General features: G+C 28.7%; 2 long non-coding RNA genes across 2 annotated transcripts in view; both read right to left on the bottom strand.

Annotated features, from left to right (window-relative positions):
* The window catches only part of LOC139426016 (uncharacterized), a 207,388-nt gene that overhangs the window by 105,836 nt on the left and 83,884 nt on the right, over positions 1–17,668 (bottom strand). The gene's annotated exons all lie outside the window — the stretch shown is intronic.
* Positions 11,380–17,668, bottom strand: part of LOC107445090 (uncharacterized) — a 43,430-nt gene continuing 37,141 nt past the window's right edge. Inside the window, exon 3 of the long non-coding RNA XR_011637262.1 lies at positions 11,380–11,500. This is a non-coding gene — a long non-coding RNA (uncharacterized lncRNA). The remainder of the gene's footprint in view (positions 11,501–17,668) is intronic.

The following is a 17,668-nucleotide window of genomic DNA, read 5'->3' as shown; positions in this document are numbered from 1 at the left end:
TCTAACGAAAATTCTGATAAACTTAAATCTTTTACGTCGTTATGAATAATTTTTTCATGTTTATAATATTTGTCTCGTTCCTTTGAAAATCTTTATTGTTAATTGACTCTATTATTTACTCACTGAGGAACTTTTTCATGCAAAATTCTGCAACAAAATTATCTTAATCGTCCATTACACGATAACTTTATATTTTATTTACCTTCTTATAACTATAACTTTATTAAGGCATCTCGAAAATTTGTCCGAATTTCAAAGTTTATTGATGATTTCTTGGCATCATAAGAGATGTAGCATCAAGTTGCTATTGTCCCAATTAAACTTATTCATAAGCTTCTCATTCGTAATTTGTGCCAAAATGTAGAAATGCATGACTATATAACAATTACTACATGCCTCATAGAAAAGCTATTTAAAATTATAACATTTCATTCTGGAGCTAAAGCTATTTATTGAAGAAATGTTATAAAAACCATATTCTTTTCATTTTTAATCAAAACATTGAAGCAAGAGAAAGTCCCAAAAAGTTTGCTATACTCGAGTTTTTAGTTTCCACATCTTTTTAGGAACTAAAGAGAGTTGAGTGCATTGAATAGTTTTCACGATATCTAAACACATATTTTCATCGTCGAAATCTAAAAAGGAAAGTATCCGAACTGCCATTTGCCAATCATGCATTTTTTTTAAGATTTGCAACCAATATAAAAAAAAATTTGTCTATTTTTAAGGCATTATTAAGTTATAAATTATCAAACCGTAATTTTTTCTTAATTAAATGCGTCACCAAGTTCTATCCATTTAGCAGATGAAAGGTTCAATTAATTTAATAACATTTTTTTATCGGGAACTTTAATGATTGCGTTTTTAAAAGTTCCTGCTTCAATACAGTGATTGACACAGTATTGCCACCTCTGACTCTAGGGCCAAATAAACTTAAACATACCATCCACAGTTACAGCATGATTCTACATTTGGCAAATAAATTTAAGTAACGATATCTCCTCCTTATACCTCTAAGTAACAAAGAACTAATTTTGTAAGGAAAAATGATAATGTTTTTGCAAGTGTCATTTTAGATACATTTTTCGTAAGTACTATTACAATCTTTGAAACATTATTAAAGATGGATAATTAGTTATGTTAAATAAACTTTTCGCTCCAAAATATACTTTTTATTTAAGGACTATTGATGCACACAACCATTACGAGAAACAAATTTTTTTTTTAAGTTCCTTTAAAAATAGGAAAACTAAAATTTTTGTCATTTATGTATTTTTTATCAATTTTATTTGATATTTGAAAACTACTATTCAGGATTTTAAGCATTTAAAATGTTCTACTATAGCATGAAAATACTGATTTTATTTTAGAAAAACAAAATAGTATGTTTTCAAACTTATGAAAGCTTATCTGCTATTATGAGTAGCAAAGTTCTTATTGATTAAGATGCCAAATATGTTGAGCTTTGCCACAAAAAAGCAAGAATGTGTCGTTGTTACATATTTTGATAAAACTACGATAACATTAAAAAAAGTAGTTAAAAACTTTATGTAATGTTGATTATTAAAGAAACCATTAAAAATTATTTATTACGAAAATTTTATGAATGTCTAATGTATATACAAAGATATTGGTAATAATTTTCGAGTTATTTATTTAATTTATTATGTATTTAATTATCTATATTTTTTATTAATTATTCATTTATTTATTAAAATATCTTTAACATTATTTGATAAGTATCCATTACTTCAAAATATTTTTAACCAATTTCAAATTTAATTTATAAACATTATTTACAAAAGAGTAAAAGAGATAAAATATTTATTTTATTATGAATATTATACGTTACACATTTTTAAATTATTACTCTGTGTACAGGTAGTCTTTTTCTTTACTTACGTTTTAAACAAAATCTCAATTTCCAAAATTAACATATTTTACGGTTCAAGATTTTTTTTAATCTTATTTTATTTACTAGTATATCGTACTTTACGAACGCTTTTAGCGCTACGGACGTAGCCCACCGCATCTTTGCAAAATGCTATAAATAAAATAGAACTGTATTAATGTTTTAGAATAAAATATTTTCTTAGTTATCAATGAAGTAAATTCTTGAGCGACTTTATGTATTGCTGGCGCGATTTCAGAATTTATTTAAGGATCATACTTTTTTACTTCTGCATTTCATAATGCAAAAATATGCATTGTGTTTGAAGTGTTAAATTTGTTTTTGCATGCGTATGATTCAAATCATTAAAAGTTTAATGAATTATAATAATTACGCATAAAATAAGAAATAGAAGATAAAGCTATAAGATACTAGATAACTAACATTTGTTGTTTTCAATCTGCATAAAAGAATCGGAAAATCAATGGAAAAAATATCTTAAAAGTATTTAACGTTGTTGGATAATTACTATGAGCATTTTTAACTATTCTAATTTATAACATGTGTTTTTTATACATTTGAAGAACTTTTAAAATAATTTTATATTTTATTAAATTGTCATTAAATCAAAATTAGATTATCAGGAAAGGTGTGTCCTTTATTTCATTAATATTTTAATTAAAATACATATTTTCAAATCTTATCAATTTATTGATATTTTATTGTTCCAACCAAGTTTTAATTCATCTAATTACTTATATAATTTCCTATAATATGCTCTTTTCTTGTAAATATGTGTTCTAAAATTACAAGTTGAATTTTCCTGTACTTTATTTTATTATTTGTTTACCTTCAGTTTAAAATTAACCTTTTTAATTTCCAATAATATGTTATGAAATTTTATCGAATAGCTTTTTTTTAATTTTTCTTAAGTTTTATTTGATGTAACAATGAGATTATAGAAAATAGCATTGACTTCCTTACTTGTGGGGAAGGTTATCTTATTGTAAGGATAACTCTGATTTGCCCTTTTTCGCAGTTACAAATATCATTATTTATTTTAAAATTTAGCTGGGATATTTTTAAGAATTAAAATAATGCAATATGTTTTGAAGTTTTGAGCATGAAAGAGGAAAAGCATAAAAAATCGTCTGCCTGGTTGTGTAAAATTCAATAATCCAAAATGAAATTGTGGTTTCCAAGTTACGAGATTCAAAATTGCCCCCTAGTCAAGCAATATTTGTCTGCGATATAATGTTTATTATGTATTTATAACATGTATTTATCGTCAGTAGTAGCCAGGCTAAAATTTTGTTCTCAATTATTGTCCCGAAAAATGCGAACAATTGTTTCAAAATGTTAACAGATGTAACGCAAAAAATCTTTTTGGTAATTAGAACCCTAAAAAAATGTAGAAAGTGAAAATCTATAACACATTCACTGCTTAAAACACTGGTTTTGATTTAAAAATATTTTCAATAGTTCCAATGTTATTCCAAAAATTATCTGAAAATTAAGACACTAGAAAATTTTCAACTCTTCGAGGGGCAGGCATTTTTAAGAAGAAAAAAAAGAAAACACGGGAATTCGTTAAAATTATTTTAATTTGGCTCTAGTCGAACAACTTTTTCAATGAAATTTTTAATTTTTTTAGTTTACTTTATGGTTAGAGTTGAGTACCACAGCGCTTCAAAGAAAACATAACGATTCTTACATTTTTACTTTTTAAGGACTAAAGAATCTAGCATTTTTAAACATTTTATAAAGCAACAACTAAACATTTCTTCTTCGTATACATTTATTCTGTGTACACATTGACATTTCAAAATCAGCAGATAAGGAAAATTACCAAAATTAACATTGTGCTTTTCTCTGAAATATGCATGAAAAATAGATTTCCCAAATTAATACAACGAAATTTTCATATATTTTGCAAATTAAGCAAAACATTTTCAATATATGAAAACCTATTTGAACAGTAAGACTCCATTTTTCTTCATTGGAAGATACTTAGCCTTTAATTCCAATTAATGTATTGTTTTCTCTTATGAAACACTCTCTTTTGTTACTTTATACACTCTTGCTTAGCAGAAAAAATGGAATGAAGATATAATAAGATCAAAAGAAGATAGAACAGACTTGCATTAACATAAAACTGAAACCAATATCTTATTTTTTTAAAAAGTATATCAGTCTGTTATTCTAATAAGACCTTCCTATATGCTTCAATCTAAATACTAAATATAAAAATTTATATAATCTCATTGTTAAGCTAATTTTTAATTTACCAAAATATGCGTTTAATTTCTCTTCTTATCCGACAGGAAATTTGTTATACATTTATGTTTGTTATTTTATAACTGTTATCTTTTTTATCTATGCAATATTTCTTTGTTGTATTTTTATATAAGTTTTATTAAAATGTTATATTCTATATTCATTCATATATTTTTATCTGTGCTGTATAAATATTCTTTTTATCCGTCTGGAAATTTTTTATATATTTACCTGTGTTATGCTTATTTGTTATATTTTTATAAATGTTACAACATGTATTATTTTTGTCTATGTTATATTATTTTATTATGTTTATCACAACAGCTCACAATTGTAGCTCACAATTGAATTAAAATCAGACACCTACTGTAATTCTTAAATTCATCTCGAACAGTTTATTTGTATTTATATTCATTGAATATAGAGATCTGTAAGGCTATTTGAGTATTAGAACAACTGCATCAAAGTATAAATCAGATCATATTTGGTGCTATTTCATATTGATGTTTGATGTACTGATTAGGTGTTTGTCGGGTTGTTTCACTGTACGTTATAAATGTTGGAATTTCCTGTTAGATGTATTTCTTATTGATTTATCCTTAAAAATGCTAGCTGTTATTTTTAAGTTTAAATTCCATTTTTAGTTATGATAAATTATTTCCACCTAAATGATCGATATGTATTTGTAATACATAAAAATTAAATTTAAAAGTGTATTGTATGCTTTTTATAAAACTTTTAAAATAACACTATAAAATACATTTAAAAGGTTTTATTATTAAATTAATTTCTTACTTAGTTTGCGCAGCGTTTCTGGAGACTTTTCTTTCTTATTACATAAGTTAATTTATTTACACTTCTGTGAAAATCCTATTTCCTTACTTTTTTTCTAATACATAACAGCTTGATCTAATAATTTGAACTTTTTTATTGCAAAAAAACTATTTCAGTTTAAAAGATTATTAGTATTTATTTAATGTTGAATTTTTTTCCTACAACGTAAAGAAATATTTATTGTTTTAAAGTATTTAATTCATTTTAACATAATTCGTAAGCATCGCCATGTTATAATTTGAAATTTAAGAAAAAAAAAGTTTTTAATCAACAAATAAAATTAGTATTTTTTAAATTTTTTATATCATGCTTAGATATAATTTTTGACTCTTCGATAAAATTGAATAATATCAAATAACGCTACCTTTTGCTTGTTTCTAAGTATGATTTTAATACATTCCTTTGAAAATAAATTTTTGTTTTCTGATAACTACTTTCTTTTTTATTTTTAATACTTTTATTAACCACAGCCAATGTCTCGAATATATGCAAAATATTTATTTTTACATGCAGTTTGCTTCGTTTTCAGAACATTTAGAGATAAAAGGATTTGTTGATTTTAATATGTTGTGAGTTTAGAGACTTCATGTAAGCAAATTATACAAAATTTATTTATTTACTAAATCCATACTGAGCATTATTCCTCGTTGTCTTTTTTGTTTATTTTATTGTGATGATTTCCATATAATTAATATTCCAAAATGCTTATCTTAATAATAATTTATTCTACTGTATAGATATAATAGTTTTCGAAGAGTCAGCAGAATTTATAATAATAAAAAAATTATACTGGCATAATATTAAAAAAAAATTGTCGAAATATTGAATGTTATTCGAAAATATAATTTGAAATTCATTTCTTACAGAAATAGATATTAACAATTTTTTGTGAAATCGCAATTAGTAAAATGGTATAAAGTTTAATAAATTATTTTTCCTAACTCTTTCAATTCATGCATATTTCTTTCAAATAAACTGTTAATTAGTAAAGTAACTCAAGATTCTTTCCAATGTTGAATGACGAATTTAAGGCAATTTAACACTTAATCTAATTTTCAATCATTATATTTATTTACAGTTTGTAGTTAATTTAATTAAAAATATCAAACCTTTTTTTCTCTTTGTTTTCTTATATTTTGCTTAACTTTATTTTCAGGACAATTAGTCGAACTGAAATATTTTAAAGAATCAACTCAAGAGATATTTTTTTTAATTGAAGGTTTCTTATTTTCCATTATAAAATTCTTCTGATTTGTATATTAACATAATGTTTATGTATTGCACTCATTTTAAATAAGGAATCTAAACCTGAGTAGTTTTCGTTCTTACTCATTTATTTCAAGTTTTAACCATTTGAACTTTTGTTTTATCCATTATTCTAAATCTACTAGCTCTCCTAAATCATCTTAACCCATTCTCCGCTGAACTGGGCTTAATTAAATTGATATTTCCTAGTTTAGGCTACCATTTTAATTTTTAAAAAAATGTCCATTACATAGTTTGATTTTAAATTACAAATACTGGTATTTTTTACATATTTTTGAAATAGGAATACCCTATTTCTCCAAAATAAATTTTAAGAAAATGTATTTATCTTTTTAAATAATTATGTAGGAGTTTTGGCTCTTAATCGATAAAATCTCATTAACCATTTAAATGTATTAAAGCCCTTCCCGAACTTAAAACCCCCTTATTTTAAGTGGAAAAAATGTCCATTGCTAATTTTTTGCTGACTAATTAAGAAAACTTTGTGCAGCAAAGTGCTAAATTTTAATGCTAATCAATTTTAAATGCTTCTTACCTGTGATAAAAAAAAATCCTTGCTCCTAAACTTGAGAGAAAGACGATTTGTATCCTCATGTCACAATTAAGCCAAGAAATCAGCTAGCGACTGCCACTGTGTAAGATAAATTCATATGAAAGATGGACGAATTTAACACACGTTTGATCACATGATCAAATGTTTTTATGGAATGACTAAGAAATGTTGTGTAAATAAATATTTTTGAACTGTAAAGCTGAAACCTCAGAATGTTGTCAAATATAAATTATATAATTGAAGTTTAAAAATTCCAAAAAAAAGTATTGAACATGTTACCATTTGTAATTTTTTTTCCTGGAATTAAAGTTTGTTCTTTGTGTGTTCGTATTTTTTCTTTGGATTTATTTTCAATTTATGTTCATCTCTTAAATTTTCCAATTATGATGCACTGTTAGAAGTTTCTCTGAAAAAAAGGTTAAATAGCAATTTGCTTGTTATTTTGCTACATTTAACCATACATTTACATAACCATAAAATAGATGACATTCAAACTGCCAAAAAATAGTTTATTGGCTGTTTTCACCTAGTACGGTTAAGCAACCAGACGTTTATCAGCGCCAACTAGGCCTACAACCAATGAGAATAAAGTATTTGCTCTACGAAATCTAGAAGCTAAGCCATGTCATAAAAATTACGAAATCATATTTTTTTTTTCCATCATCGCATGCCTAACACGACAAAGAGGGCTTAATATTTTTATAGTAATAAATACGAATCGAACACCTTATGAAGCTACTTAGTTCCTGGAGACACAATTTAGAAAAATGTGTCATGACCAGCCGAATGTGAGTTCGAATCCCAGCGTTGAAACCACAATATTTCCTCCACGATAATAACACGTAGAGAAATGTTTTAAAATATTGGCAACGTATTCAGCAACTCTTTGTAGTGACATGAAATATCAAACGACGATTTTTAATAATCATAGTTGATATTACAATTTTATTCCAGATAATATAACGGCACCTTTCATAAAACTTTTATCTTCATTTAAGTTGCGATTGCTTGATAATTATAAAATATATATTGAAGAAATTGATAAAAGTATTACCAGTTTCAGTGAACCAGTTTTATCTTAAATATTCAGACAAGAAGTAAACATATATTCCTGTAATAAATCAGTAATTGATGGAAACCATCCAGATACAAATACTGTTAAAATTTTCATCTATATTTTATACCGATAATTATTGTGGCATTCTGGCGAAGAATTTATAAAATGTTTTCATTGTCATGAGTTTCTCTGGTTTTATCATGCAATAGATATCTTTAATTATCCTTAATAAAAATATTGACTTCCTTAAAAATAAAAGAATATATATAATTAAAGAAAAAATACAATAAAAAAGATGTAATTTTAAAAAAGTTGAAAAGAAGAAAATGAAGGGAAAGACCTAACAAAAAAAATTAGCAAAAATAGAAAAATAACTCCGAAACAGTAATCGAAAAACTTTAGTATTTTGTCGAGTCCCAAAGTTGACAACACAATATTTCTTCAATTCCTTTTTACACATGAAGGGTTTCCAGTGTCCTGCACTCCCTAATTTGTAATTCTGGACTATATGAATATGATATTCTCAATCACGCATAGATGGCAGCACCATAAAGCTGCTTAACACAAAAAATCTAGTATTCCCCACCTCTTACGATAGGGGAAGGGGAATAAAACCATATAAACTAATTAAACCACATTCACGGTTTATGTAACAAAATACAACTCAACCACAGCCTAACTTCAATGCCCATTACCTAACGAAAAACCTAGCTCCAACGTCCAGTTAAAAAAAATTTATGGTTTTGAAACCATACTATTTGTAAACGGTTTCAAAGTCGTTAAAGTAAGAAATGTTCTTTATCTTAAACTTCACGGTTAATAGGATGGACAATAAGCTGCCGGTTATTTTACTGTAATTTTTGAAAGAAAATTATGACAGTGTTTGATTTTAAAATATATGAGACAACTCCCAGGAACTCTTTTAGAAAATTTCGAAAAAAGGAAACCTTGACACGATNGTGTGTGTGTGTGTGTGTGTGTGTGTGTGTGTGTGTGTGTGTGTGTGTGTGTGTGTGTGTGTGTGTGTGTGTGTGTGTGTGTGTGTGTGTGTGTGTGTGTGTGTGTGTGTGTGTGTGTGTGTGTGTGTGTGTGTGTGTGTGTGTGTGTGTGTGTGTGTGTGTGTGTGTGTGTGTGTGTGTGTGTGTGTGTGTGTGTGTGTGTGTGTGTGTGTGTGTGTGTGTGTGTGTGTGTGTGTGTGTGTGTGTGTGTGTGTGTGTGTGTGTGTGTGTGTGTGTGTGTGTGTGTGTGTGTGTGTGTGTGTGTGTGTGTGTGTGTGTGTGTGTGTGTGTGTGTGTGTGTGTGTGTGTGTGTGTGTGTGTGTGTGTGTGTGTGTGTGTGTGTGTGTGTGTGTGTGTGTGTGTGTGTGTGTGTGTGTGTGTGTGTGTGTGTGTGTGTGTGTGTGTGTGTGTGTGTGTGTGTGTGTGTGTGTGTGTGTGTGTGTGTGTGTGTGTGTGTGTGTGTGTGTGTGTGTGTGTGTGTGTGTGTGTGTGTGTGTGTGTGTGTGTGTGTGTGTGTGTGTGTGTGTGTGTGTGTGTGTGTGTGCGTGCGTGCGTGCGTGCGTGCGTGCGTGCGTGCGTGCGTGCGTGTGCGTGTGCGTGTGCGTGTGCGTGTGTGTGTGTGTGTGTGTAAAAATACAAAACTATAGTATTTATTCTTAAGACTTTAAGAACTTTTGAATTATTTTATCAACTGTTTTATCACCTACATCATTTGATTCAGCATACAAAAACTACAAAAGAAATTATACTTCATCTGTACTGATAGGTATTTCAAACCCCCAAAAAAGGTACAATCAAAAATTATACTTTTTTTGCATTTTACTTGATAAACTCCTCATAACTTTTGAGCTATTAGCTCTATCGACTTGATCTTAGTGTCATTCGATTGAGCAAGAAAAAAACATTTAAAAAACAATATCTCACTTGGAAAAATAGTGAAATTTAATGACTCCCCCTTTTATACTCCCCCACTCCACTGTACAAATACAAAATACTCATGATAGCCACTGTAACTCACCTTCGGAGAGAAAGAAAACTGCAGGTATCCATCTTAGTTTCAAACCACGACCTTTAAAACAATTTCTAGCTTTCCTCTAATTATTTCAGCATTCAACTAATTTTGATTTAGTCTTTACCTGTGACCATGTTAGTCAGTTGTGATAGTAAGTGGGGGTTTTTTCTCTCAAAATAATGGATAGAAAATGTTCTTCTACCATTTTTTTTTTTTTAATCTTTTGGAGTTGCCTGAATATTTCATAAAATTTTTTGAGTGATAAGATTTGTTGGCGGAAATTTTGTTATTTAGAAAATCTATTATGACATTGAAAATAATGAATGATATTTTAGATTTGTGATAACACACGACATATTTTAGACAAATTATAAACCAATGAATAATTCAGGGAGATAATAATATACACTTATAATAAAGCGAAGATATTTTATCAGTTTAATAGAATTTTGATGGAAACGAAGGAGATTTGTTACAAGAAAAAATTTTTGAGAAGGATATTAACTAGATAAAGTAATTTTATGGAACCATCATATACTTGAAATAATTAAAAATCTAAGATTTTGAAATATATTTTTTGATGGCCTATTTTTCGATTGAACGAATTTTTTTTTTACAGAAGAGAATATATCCCCTTGCCAAAACAAATGAAAATAAGTTTTTATGCATGCTTTTTTTTAAATTTTAACATCGAAATAAAACTATTTAAGTGAAAAGAAATTTTGATTTTCCATATTTCTATCAACAAAAATCTATAACATTTTATTGATTTTAAAAAACTCTAATTCATGAAAATAATTATCAAAAAATTTTTTACGCATAATTTTAATAAAAAATAAATAAATAAAAATAAAAGGATTCCTTTTATAAAGTAAAACAGTTGTTATTATTCAATAATTTAATTAATATGCTGGAGTCATGTTGTTGTTGTTGTTACTTATTACACTTGGCCCAGAACAAGGCTAGACCAAGTCCAGAAGACCATTCACCGACAGAAAATTATATACCAAAGGGGGTGGTGGCCCTGGGTGGAATGAGTGAAGTACATCCGGAGTTTTATACTCCTGGTAGGGTCACCCAAGACGTGAAGACCATTCCACTATACCCAGCTAAAGCATAAAGGTAACGGACAAAGTCTTCTTAACTCGGGGGTCCACGGTTCTGGTAACAACAGAAGCTGCTCGCTTCTCCTTCACCATGAACCTATTCTGGAGATATTCTGGAGTTATTATTGAACCTATTCTGGATTAGATGAACCTATTCTGATCAATTGTTACATATTTATCTCACTCTGAATCCAATTACTAAGGTTACAAAACGTGTTCTAAATTATTTCCTACACGTCTCAAACTATTAAAGATGTTTCAAACAACTAAATGTTGTTTATTTTTGCGATTATAGTGAGGGCTTTTTTCTATTTCCAAAACCCTTATTAGGATACTTCAGAGGTTAAATATTATCTGTCTTTGAAAATAACATTAAACACACAAATTTTCGACAAAATTAGGATTTTTTTATTGTTTTTATATTGTATTTTTTATTATATTTTTGGCGTCTGGCATACATTTATGTAACAAGTAGCAGATAGAGGATTTCTTCTCAGTGTAGCTTCCTAAAAATATAAATAATGATATAAGTTCCAGCATTAGTGGGGGGGGGGAGTATTAAGTATCAAAAAAAATCCTAAGTATTTATTCTGAAATATTATACATAGAAGATAGAGTGTATTCTCTATCCCACATTTCTTTCACCATTTTCGAGTAGTAAACCCTTTCGTGACGGTAACGCGCTTATTGCTGAGGCCTGGAATCTCTTTTGTGAGCACCTGTGCCCAGGGCCGGAGGGTCTTTTGCTGCTAAGCCTAAATCCACAAAATTACCTAAATATGAACGGGTTCTTTAATAATGAACTTGAAGTAAATTAACAACATATATTACACATATTTTTTATTCATATGCTTTATTTACTCAAATTTTTTCGTTATTATATTTTTAAATAATTTTTTTCTGGATTTATTTACCATTTAAAGATTTCTGACATTATTGACTTTCACTTTTTCAATGTTTAAAAATACAATGAAATATGCAGGGTTGATTTGTCAAATTTGTATTTCAATAAAAGAAAGTAAAAAAAATTATTAATAAATAAATAAGAGGCTATTTGCAGTAGAACTTTTCTATTATTCCAATAATTTGAATCAGAGTTGTACCACGTGTTAATTTCAAAAAGCCGTCTTACAGCATATAATTTAAAAACATTCCTTTCGCTCTTGTTTATACACATAATCAAACACCATGTGCATATGAGTCATATGATTCTCGTTTCGAGTAGAATATCGAACCTAGAAGAATCTCAAATCCTATGGAGATGGTATGCTATTTGGTGCCTAAAGTTATTGTTCGTAAAACGTTTTAGAACACTATCACAAATACGTTATGACCGGGAGAAGAAACGCTTTGGTCCGCCGGTTTGTTGACCTGGAAGAGAAAGCATTTCCTGCTTGCACGTATAATGTACTTAATAATGAATGTACTTAAATAATAAATTTCCTTTAATAATGTACTAAGTAAATAAACAACAAATACTTCACATATTTTTATTCACATACTTTATTTACTTAAATTTTTCCTTAATTATATTTTTAAATAATTTTTTTCAGGATTTATTTACCATTTAAAGACTTTTGACATTATTGACTTTTACTTTTTCAATGTTTAAAAATACAATGAAACATGCAGGGTTGATTTGTCAAATTTGTATTTCAATAAAAGAAAGTAAAAAAAATAATAAATAAGTAAATAAGAGGCCATTTACAATAGAACTTTTCAATTATTCCAATAATTTGAATCAGAGTTGTACCACGTGTTAATTTTAAAAAGCCATCTTAAAGCATATAATTTGAAAACATTCCTTTCGCCCGTGTTTATACACATAATCAAACACCACGTGCATATGCGTCATATGATTCTCATATCGAGTAGAATATCGAATCTAGAAGAATCTCAAATCCTATGGAGATGCAATGCTAATTTGGTGCCTAAATTTATTGTTCGTGAAACGTTTTAGAACACTATCACAAATACGTTATGACCAGGAGAGGGAGCGCTTTGGTCCGCCGGTTTGTTGACCGGGAAGAGAAAGCATTTCCTGCTTGCACGTATAATGTACTTAATAATAAATGTACTTAAATAATAAATGTTCTTTGATAATGTACTAAGTAAATAAACAACAAATACTTCACATATTTTTATTCACATACTTTATTTACTTAAATTTTTTCTTAATTATATTTTTAAATAATTTTTTTCAGGATTTATTTACCATTTAAAGACTTTTGACATTATTGATTTTTACTTTTTCAATGTTTAAAAATACAATAAAATATACATTTGTCAAATTTGTATTTTAGTAAAAGAAAGCAAAAAAAATTCTATAAATAAATAAAAGGCTTTTTACTGTAGAACTTTTCAATTATCCCAATAACTTTACAATTTCCTGCTTGATAGTCGCGGCGAAAGGGTTAATTGTCCATACTAGAACGTTTTGAAACCAGTGGAATATTTTCGTTACATTTCAACAAACATGTTTCACATAAAAGAAATTAAATAAATGTTGTATGGCCTATTATACTTCAATCCTTTTATAAAACACCTTGTATAAGTGAAAGCTAGGCACAGAGAGCCTTTCCTTAAAAACACACTTATATACAATTTTTATACTTTTACTCATGAATAATGGCACATCATCAATATTTCCTCTCTATGAATAGCGTGATTATTTCGAAGGATTTGTTATTTTCAAACGCGCAGTAATACCTCCTGTAAACACTGGGAAAAAGGATTTGTCAAAATTGCACAAAAATGTGCCGAAGTACGTCCGAAACAAGTATAATCGAATTTGAAAACACCAATATACTAATTAGTGAGTATAGTGACACGCTTAAAAGTGAAACCGCTCTGAGAATTCATTTTCAATTTTAAATAAGCATGTCTGGAAGGTAGTAAAGTGTTGATTAACGACCTAAAGACATTCTTTTTTATTGAGATGAATTTCGAATGAAGGTAAGGGCAGTAACTTTTATCTGATTATATTTTCATTTAGAATATTTGATAGTTATTAACTAATAAAATTTGATATTCGTCACATTTGAGGATGATGTGTCATTTTTTTAAGCTATTCAATTTTGAGCACGTCACTATACTCAATAATGGGTTTACAAATTCGACTATATTTGTTTCGGAGCTATTTTGCTCAAATTTGAGAAACCATTACTTAAAATGAATATAATTGGTAACGATAAGCTTATAAATAATTTAAGACAATTATAATAAAGCTGTTTAAAATATTTTATCAGTTTTCATTTATGTAACTAATCTTTTTTTTTTCAATGTGAACTTAACATAATAAATTTTTTTCGCTTAGCTGAAAAGGAAGATATGTCGCGCTATATTGCTCATATTGTGCACACAGTTTACTTAATCAAAAGTGCGCTGTTTCTGCAGGTCAAAGCCCAGTTCAACAGCAAGTTTATATATGAAATCACTGCTTCAATATTAGTCATAAAATACATTTTTAAATGCGTTAAAATATTAAGTGATCTTATTTTCTCAACCTGTTTTTATTCAATTCATTTCACTTCCTTTGCATTCCATTTTCACTTTGTCTATTTAATTTCCACTTACCTTACAACTATATTTATCTAATTATATATCCACTTCATTCACTATTGCTTTCTGCATCAATATCAAATTTTGCACATTCCCTTCTTTTTGGAAAAAAGTGGTCTCTTTTGCAACCCTAACTTGTTTCAAGTGTTTTCTTTCCTGCTTGCTGCGTCCACTATTATACCTTGTACTAGTCTGAAATTTAACAAAATAAATTTAATTCGAAGTGCAAAAAAATAGAAGCAGTTATTTCAAATTTTCTCTTTCCGAATTTATTATTGTTACAAATACTAAATTAATTATATTCTAAAAAAATACAATTTATAATTTAGCATCTCCTAGACAAAAGTTTGCATAGCAGAGACAGAATTTTGTGCTTCAGTTACAAAAAAAAGAAGAAATTATGCTACTGGTCATTGGCTTGTTGCATTTTAACAGTAGCCACGTTTCAAAACATTAAGCCATTTTTTTCCGAAATTGAGGACATCAACGAAATTGTTAATAATTATAATAGGAGGCACTTCTTCTGAAGCATTTTGCAAAATATGGTAAATATTACATGGTTCATTCCTAAAATGAAGAAATATTTTTATATAGAAGCACGAAATAACGTAATTTTCACAATAATTCAAAATATTAATAATCACATATTTATTAAAAAAAATAATTATAAAATGAACATAGGGAGCATTTTGTCAACAAAAAAGGTGGCGATCTGGTGGTGATTGGTAGACTATCTTTTAATCGCCATTCGTTATATTTAGTCGCCCTGCGGCTGGTGGTGCTTTTGCCCTATGATTGCGATTTGCCCTATGCGAGAGTGATATCCAATACCGCCCCATACCATAATACCCGGTGCAGGACCAGTGTGGAGGTGCATAATGCAACTGTTCAGCATCCTCTCTCCACAGTGTCCCCAGAGTCGAATGCGACCATCGTGGTGTTGCAGACAGAAGCGTGACTCGTCAGTAAAGACAATTTCATTCCATTCTGTAGTTCACATCCTTCTTTCATTGCACCATTGGCGTCAAGGGTAGACGAAGCAATGGACGTCTTGCGGACTGGCCACACTGCTGTAAACGGCATCGAATGGTACGCGCAGACACTAGATGATGCGTTACAGACTGATTGTGCTGTGCTATGGTTTGTGGTGTGACTGAGCGATCAGTCCCTGCCATGCGCACAATTCGTCTGTCATCACGTGAAGTGGTGCACTGAGGTGGATGCAATCGAACACGTCAGTCCGTCGTACACTCCTGCATCCCACGATCACATAGCCGCATTACAGTTGTTTGATTTCGTCCAACACGATTATTGATTTCCCTGAAAGATAATCCACAATCTCGATAGGTCACTATCCTTCCTCTGTCGAACTCGGATGCTTTATCAAAAGATTATCGCTGTTTCCTACTAGGCATAATTGATCGTTTTTTTTTTTAAAAAAAAAGACACAAAAACACAATTGCCGAATTTGAAATCGTCAAAATCTCCAAGCCTTAAATAGCGCTTTGGAGTGGCGCCACAGGAGCGCGTAATGTGCGTCTGCGCTGAAATTCTAATCATTTGCATATCACACCTCCGATAATGCATGTTGTAAATTTCGTGTTATTTGCATGCTTTGATCAGGGTGTTGCATTTACGGTGGTCAGCAATGTAATAAGATAATAAACTATGAAAATAAATCCTATTTATAAAATAAAAGTAAGAAATTTAGCATGTTTTCGATATATCCAAAAGGAGTAAAATAACTTTTGTGCTGATGTAAAAAAATGTCGAAATAACATAAAAAGCACAAATAAACAAATAATTTTGGTACTATAAGCAAATATTATTATTGCTGAAGCGCAGATTGAAGAAAAAATATAGAATTATGCAGGAAATTTAAAGCGAAATAAATATTGCGAAATAAGAACGAGAAACTGAAGTATGGCTGCATAAAATTGGCAGACATAAGTGAATTTCAAACGATGCTAAGAACTTTCAAATTTTATGTTAAGCACTGCTAAAAAAAAATAATTGTCCCATTATATTTTAAATTGTTCTTTATTTTGTTTGTTTATGTGGAATTTCGCCTTTTAAATTTTAAAGAAATGTCTCTAAAAATGTCTATATTAAAAATTTTAATTGCTTTGTTTCATTTTATAAAAGAATAATGTGTCTATTTCAACAAACTAATAGTTATGGTAAGTATTTTCCTCTATAAAGATGCTTCATTAACGTTATTACTTATTAATAAAGTATAAAATTATTAAAGAATTAAATTAATTACAATTTAAATACCTTTGTACTAATTTAGAAGCAAATATATTCATTTTTTCATTTTATGTACCTCACAATCTCATTGTTTTACTCTATCCAATTGATACAATTATTTTTCTTTAAAATATAGAGAATTATTTATTAAAATAAGATATTTACCATACAATATTCTAAATACTCATCGCGATCGCAACGAACTATAGGGGGCGTTGTTGTATGAGACGCATACCTGCGATTTCTACTGTTTGTCTACGATAGGTACTCTGTCCGCCACAAAGTCTGCGGCAGTCTGGTGCTATGGAAACAAGAAGAGAGCATTTTAGGGAGGGTGGCTTCGATGAAGAGGTCTCCTTTTCTTTCGCCTTCGATGATAGCTTGTATGGGGAGTATACCAGATTGGCTGACTCAGCCACCAGTAGGAGACTTATTTAATCTGATTCAAGAACTTTTTTAAGATTCGCATGAATATTTCTTTCTTACTTAAAATAATTCTCTCGATTCAATCAGTTGTTATTTTTTAAATACAAAGGAAAAAAAGTGAACAAATTCTGACATTAAGGGTAGTACAGGTTTTTTTAATATTACTTTTTAATTTTACGATATTTATTATGAATGTTCATTGATTGTTAGATGGTTTAATTTCTAAACTTGCACATTTTTTAAAGCAGTTAATTTCTTTTATTACTTGAATTTTCTGGAAAAAGTGAAGAGCTTAAACTTAATAACTCTGATTTTAAAAGGAGATAAAACTTTTGCTGAAAATAAAAATAGTTCACGTTATCTGTGCCGGAGAAATATTAAATATCTTTGTTTTGATTATTAATTTTTAAATATTTTATTTATTTATTTATTTATTT

Source organism: Parasteatoda tepidariorum, chromosome 7 (genome assembly GCF_043381705.1).
Source record: "Parasteatoda tepidariorum isolate YZ-2023 chromosome 7, CAS_Ptep_4.0, whole genome shotgun sequence".
Lineage (NCBI taxonomy): Eukaryota > Metazoa > Arthropoda > Arachnida > Araneae > Theridiidae > Parasteatoda > Parasteatoda tepidariorum.
This window is presented reverse-complemented; position numbering and strand designations above follow the sequence as displayed.